Source organism: Bidens hawaiensis, unplaced genomic scaffold (assembly GCF_021521415.1).
Source record: "Bidens hawaiensis isolate Kalapana, Puna unplaced genomic scaffold, B.hawaiensis_p1.1 tig00006807_1, whole genome shotgun sequence".
NCBI lineage: Eukaryota > Viridiplantae > Streptophyta > Magnoliopsida > Asterales > Asteraceae > Bidens > Bidens hawaiensis.
The window spans coordinates 563,555-570,750 of NW_027491465.1; positions in this window are offsets into that span (position 1 = coordinate 563,555).

Below are 7,196 nucleotides of genomic sequence, written 5' to 3' on the forward strand. Positions count from 1 at the left end.
TTGCAATATCTACATGCGAAGCAGAATACAAACAGCCTCTAGTTGCTGCTCATAGATTTTGTGGATACAACAACAGATACTCGATTAAAGTCTGAATTTTACTCACATTCCTATGTTAATTGATAATCCTACTGCCATATCCGTCACAGTAAAACCAAACATATTGAAATCAGACATCTTTTTATCAAAGACTGTGCTGAAAGGAAATTAATTATTTTGGAAAAGGTCGACACGTTGGATAATTTGGCAGTTCTCTATACTAAGGCTTTTGACCGAACTCGATTTTCAAAACTAATCCAACTAAATGGCATGCTTAATCATGAGTAACTAGCTTTAAAAAAAGTTTTCTTTTATTCTTATTTTTAATCTCGTTGGGAAATGATATGAATCTTCATGCGAACAGTAAGATCAACATGTAAGACAAACGAATAGACTATGTAATCTATGTGTCGGTAGGCTCAGCCAAAGAGAATAAAAAGTTGGTCTAACCGTTGACTTGTTGGAACCTAATTGAACTTGTTCTATGTGGGACACATCTTATGGTGTTGTAAATTTTACTATGTGTTGCGTAAGGAAAGGAATGAAAGGTTGAGTCATACACAAGCCCGTTGATGTTTGGTCAACCCAAAACATGCAATATTTTAATCATGACAGTTAACAATAAGCTCAAAAAGTTTATATATCAACTAAAACATGATGAAAAATATACAAACTTAAGGATTTAAAGTTAGAACTACAGAGGTAGGGCACCATTATAAGTCCTAAACACCTTGAATGAAAGGCATGTAAGTCCGTATTGCGTGGCATGTAAGTCCAACGTTCAACAATAATGTTTGATTTTAAAAAATATCCCAAGTTTTTATAAGAACATAAGTGTTCTGTCTTCAAATAGATTTTTAGCCAGGCTTCAGGGTTGGATTCAAGTTGGGGTGACCCAGTCCGGTAAAACTATAAATGAAACTTGGCGAAGTGGTTTCTAGGCTTCTGAGTGTGGGTCCCACTAGATCATATGAAACTAAATTGTGCTTGGTCTTATCCCTTAAAGTATTAAGGGTATGGGTTTAAGTGGACGACGCTATCGACGATGGACCAGATCTTACTAAGTATATGTGTGCTAACAAGTGTTCCTTGGTCGAACCTAGAACGTTTGATCCCATCGACGAGACATTAACTATGTGTTTTTCTTATTATTTTATTTTCTTTTATTTAATTTATTAAATACTCTCAGGATTTATCATTCCATACAAACGCTTTTAAACTAAACGTTGGAAATAGAAAATTTTCAAAACTTCTTCTTGGCTGAATTTATCTTCGCCTAGGACAAGTGGGAAAAGTTGTCATCAACTTCGCATGTGCTGTTGGTTTGTTATAAATAAGAGTTCATTAGTTGTTTTCTCATTTATCTTCCAAATTCTCCACCTACGGCTTGATAGAATTGCCATCTGGCTCAATGCATTCACGTTAGTTCATATGCATGCTTGCATGCACATGACGACGCAAGACCATGCTTCATTCCAACCAAACCCTAACATGACTCGGTTTCATTTTAATGATTTTATGATTTTCAACAGATTTCCGGGTAAGTTTGGGTTGGTTTAGTAACATCGGATGTTAAAGTATAAGTTTCTAACCACTTGTTTTCATGTGTTTGAGCGCTCTTTACGTGGTTGGTAAGTGTGGGTTTTTGAGGATCACTCAAAAACAAATGTTTATGGCTTCTATGCTTCCTGATCTAGTGGTTTTGTGTTTAAAACAGAACGGATTGTTGTTAATCCGTTTAGTATTGAGGGTTTTGGGGTTTGCACGTTGTTTGAGGTGGATCAACTGATCCCAAGAAAGTGGGAATCTGACGGTTCAGATTCCGCAAGCGAAGTTGCCTAACTTTGCCTATGAGGAGAATATCCATATATTCGCCTTTGTCTTTTCAAAAAGTATAAAAGGTCAAACATGATCAAACATCTGTATATCCTAACGGCGAAGTTACCAGAAGAAATTTAAAATTTTAACCTGATAAACTTAGTTTTTCGTCTACATCATAAGGTGTAAAATCATTCCACGATCACAATCATATATCGTTTTTCCTATAATGTTGCTTCGTTAGGATGTTATGACCAAATTTCATTGTAATACATAGTTGGACCTTTAAACATTAATTGTGTTAAATTTTTGATAAAACCAATGTTAAACTCGATATAATCGGAACTTTTATTGTCTAGGATGGTCATTAATTTTTTTCAACATGTTCATATTTTGTTTTTGATTGTTGACGGTGAACAATGGTCGGGGATGGCGATCTTGTTCATCAGGCGAAGTTAGCTAACTTCGCATATATCATAACTTTGCTCAGTCTATAACTAGTGAAGTTAACAGTTGTTTGGTCTCTATACCTACTAACTTGATATGTTCGGTGCATATATGGAAATTGTTGTTGGTGCAGGAGGAGCAGGATGAAATGGTGGTGAGGATCCAAGAAAGTTCGTTAACGCACACACCATGTTTGTGACTTTGGCCGAATCTACGCGGATTGGATGACTTTCATGAGATGATAAACTTATTGCTTTGTTCGGGGATCTTTTATGCTATCTCAACTACATTACCTACCTCGGAATCGAACATTGAAGTTTTTGGAACTTAATGGAGTATGACTTTCGAGGTGAACCGCCAGTGATGCGAGCTACTGTAAATAATCATTCGATTGCTTTTTCAGCTAATGACATTCGTGTGGCTTTACGGTTGGGGACAATGATAGAGGATAATGGTCCTACCAATTATTCCTACTTATTTAGGAATGGTGCTTTTCAACGAATGTTATATTTGGGCCCTATTGGTGATTCACATAAGCGTAAGGGTTTTCTTCTGGGTCCATGGAGGTTTCTGATGAATGTGTTGATTGTGTACATGTCAAGTAGAAAGGCAGATTCGGACGGTATGGGTGCGGCTATGCAATCCACTATGGCTTCTTTGGTGTATAAAAAACCGTATAGTTTCAGTCATATGATATTTTATAAGATTTATAATCAGAGGCGAGCAACTGGGAGGGAACGGTATCTATTGTATCTCAGGATTTACAAATGATTCTGAATCATGTTGCTCTGAATGTGCCTCAAATACGACTAATCAATTATTTCGACAGTATCAGTAAACGGATTTATGCTCAATATCGATCTTCCAGTTCAAGGAGTAAGGCTGAGTTGAGACCTAGACCTACTGGGTTGTATGGGGCTATTATATATCAGTTTTATTATCCTCTGCGAAATGATGGTTTTCTTGATGCACCTGTTCAAGTGGCAGATCCACAACCTGCGGTAACACCACACCATCAACCTTAATCCACATGAGCCAGTTATTCAACAAGAGGTTGTTGATCCTAAGGTATTAGCATACATTGATCTTGATGTTGCTTTTGATCTGGATATGCATGTGGTGTTAGAAGGTGTTATTAGTTCTGAAGCTTTTTTATATTAACCCTTTATGCCTCGTTCGTCAGAGGCTACTAAAACTGATAGTTCATCATTTGGTGTTGATGAGACTAGTCGTTTCATGGCTTTGCAAAGTGGAATTCAAGCAAGTAAGAAGAAAAAGAGAGCTGGGGATGATGATTCGGATTTTGATATTCCGAGTGATCATGATGAATCGAAGGAAGAGCAATATCGTTTGGTTAGACGAACCAAGAGAGCCCGAGTTGGTGAGGGTTCTGGTTCTATTCCGGTTGTTTCTATACCACTGTTAGTGGTTGGTGTTTCGGTTTCTGATGTGAGTGTTGGGTTGATAACAAGTGGTATTTCTACGGTAGCTTTGGATGCACCGATTATTGTTTCTTTGCCACAGGCTACAATGACACCTTCTGATGTGGTGTCTTTGTTTGTTGATTCAGCAGTTATGGATACATCTGGTGTGCCTGTGACTTTGCCACCATTGTCTACTTCTTTGCCAATTCCGTCTAAAGGTGTTAATTTCAATCCTCCCTACACCTATGCAATGCCACAGGTTCATGTGACATTTAATGTTTCTCATTCTGCTGCTGAAAGAATTGTTGAACTAGAACAAGTGGTGACTGAGCAATCTCATGTTAATCTTGTTTAGAATCAGGCTATCATCATCTGATCTCTGAAAACCAACTACAGTCAGATCTTCTAGTTGAAAAATTAAGGGTTATCTATTCTCTTAAGAAGTTCTTAGCATCTTAGGGGGAGATTAGCTGCAAAGGAGATGCATTGAGGAATGTTAAACGTGATGATACTGACGATGATATCAATGCACTGAAAGGTGCAGGTGGTGAGAAGCCAAGCACTTCACAAGTTCTTGGTACTCAAGCTACAACTCAGGGGGACTCAGGTAAACAAGGTTCTGGTACTAGAGGTGAAGATACGGTGATAGTTGATTAAAAGATTGGTGCTCTTCAAGATTTAGATTATTTAATTGCTATCTTTGATGTTGATGATGAGTTTGAAGAAGGAGAGATAATAGAGATAGAAGAGAGAATTGTTGTTGATGAGTCCTTGGAAGAAGGAGAGATTGCTGAAGAGGGGGTAGAGCATGTTATATCGTCTCTGATGCTTGAACATGCTTGGATTAACACTGATGGCGGTGAATCAATGGATTTGAGTAAAATTTTTAAACTTGTTGAAGAAGAGTGTGATGAGTCTGAATGGGAAGAAAAACCCAAGTGGAAAAAAGGGTGTGCTGACTAGTTTGTGAAGAGAAAGAAACCAACGGTTCCTCTATTATTTAAAGAGTCTTACAATATCAAGGGGTTTAGATAATCGAATAAAGGGATTATAAGCTAGTTGTATGATGACAAGCTAAAAATGTTTGTGTTGAAAAGATATGATGCAATTCAGTATTTTCCAAAGTTTTTAAGATTGTCAATACCTTACCAGAGAAGAAGTTTACTCTGTTCAAGCCTCAGAAGGGAAAATTTGTTGAAGATGTTGAGAGAGGTGTAGATCAAATGGGAGACCATGGATGATGGTAAATTACATACCCGTTCGATGCTTGAAGAAGATTTTGACGAAGCTGATGCCTCAAGATATGTTAAAGAATATGAAGTTATGGGGTATTGACAGTGAGACGACTGAAGCGGTGATGGAGGATGAAGACGAGCAGAATTTGCTGAGAGTGTATGATCCAATGCACTTGGTAAATCTTTGTAAATCTGATTTGCAAGTACTCAGTAATATCATTATCTTTTATATCCCTGCATGGATGTCAGAGGGGAAGAAGTTTTAGAAAGTTGTCTTAGTTTGTGTAAGACATGGAGTGCATGCTAGAAGTTTTGTTTGAAGATAACGTTCGATTTCAGATTATAAAGAAAAAAAAGAAACAAATGAAGCTACTACCAATGAGAAGTATGTTGTTCATTTTGGTGTGTCAATACTTCATAGGTTTATTGTTAGCCTTTTATATAATAAACGATTGTTTTTTTTATGTTATGTGTTTAAACGGCTTGGTTATTAGCGAAGTTAAGGTAAAGCGAAGTTATGATAACTTCGCCCATTATGCAACAGGCGAAGATATGTGTTATATAAACATATCTTCGGCCTAATGTTTAGTTGTTGTTCATTCCAGCCGTAGAACTTGTGAATTGCTTTACTGTGTATCATAAGATATTGCGTTATTATTCAATACAAGTAAACACTTGGTTTAATTATTGTTCTTGTGTTAACTACTAATACTCGTAATCAAACATTGAGGGGATTCCGCACCCTTAGAATTTGTGATATCTTCTGTAGTGATCCTTTCTAGGGACCTACACGTTCTTTTACTGTGGTTTGCCATTTCCTTTATGACACCATCAGTCATCCCGGTTCGGCTCTCTTTTATTGATTCTAATATATATATATATATATTTACAGTATCTAAAACTAGGTGTTGGGCCTAGTTATTTTGGTTTGTACTTAGTCTATTTGTTTGTGTTGGGCTGCGTATGTGAACCGAGATCCCTTTCGATCTCGGTGGGCTTTTGGTCTTTGTTGGGCTTGTGCATTGAGTACCCTATATATAGAATACATTGTGTAAGGTTCTAGGTTGTTGGTTCACTTGTTTTTGGCCGTATAAGGGTTTACTAGACGTGTTTGTAATCACCGTGCTTAAGCACCCGACATATAATAATACGTGTGTTTTGAAGCAACTCTTGTGTTACGCGTTTGTGTTCTTGAATAACTTAGCGTTGGAATTCCGCACCAACACCTAGTTTGTTGATATCATAATTGTAGTGATCCAGATTCGGGACTTACAATTGGTATAAGAGCCTTTGACCTATTCAGGCTCGTTATTGTGATATCAACGGACTCAAGATCTAAGTGTTTGGTGGTTTGATTGTTTTTCTGGCGAACTGTTGATTGGAGAAGAGAAAGAATTGTTTTTGGTGATAGATTGACTTTGTTTTGGAAACAAATCAAATTTCACTAAATTAGGGAGTTTGTTATTGTCAAAGTCATACTGAATCTCTAGTTTTCGGCCAAGGAAATCAGTTCTCGCATAGTTCTGTGGGTTTTTGGCCAAATCCTTCAAGTCTTTTGTGAAATCTGATCGTTTTCGGCCAGATTTGAGGGTTCTCGGCCAGATTTAAAGGTTTTCGGCCAAGTCTGCTCGTTCTTGGCTTAAGACCTAGTGTTTTCGACCAAAGACTAGTGTTCTTGGTCAACTGTTCATTGTTCTCGGTCAACATTCGTTTTTGGTCAACTATACTGGTTCTCGGTCAGATTGTTTTTGGTCAAAGTCAAGACAAGGGTTCTCGAGTAAAAAAAAGAGTAATTTTTCCTGAAAACTCTTTATAAGCGAGACTTCATTCTTGAAAATTTTGGCGAAAACATTTTTTTTCGGGTGATTTTCGGTGAATTTTAGGCGTCGGAAAATTTTGTCTTGAACGAAATTTTTCCTAGACCTTTTGAGTGGGACATCTTTCTTGAGAATTTTGGCGATCATATTTTTTCGAAAAATTTTGGCGGGAAATCAGATTAATTTCTTTAATTACTCAACGGATTCTCCACAACCCATCTCAATGTTTGGAAGTTAACATCCCCACACTTAAGACTTTTTCGTCCCTGAAAAAGAAATCTACACGAGATCATAACCAAGTGAAAAACAACAAACTCCCAGATTATTTATCATTATTAAAGCACAAGAAATAGTTCGACATATTGACTGCGATTGCCGATATTGTTGTCCACTTAAACCCAGCCAATCAAGCCCCC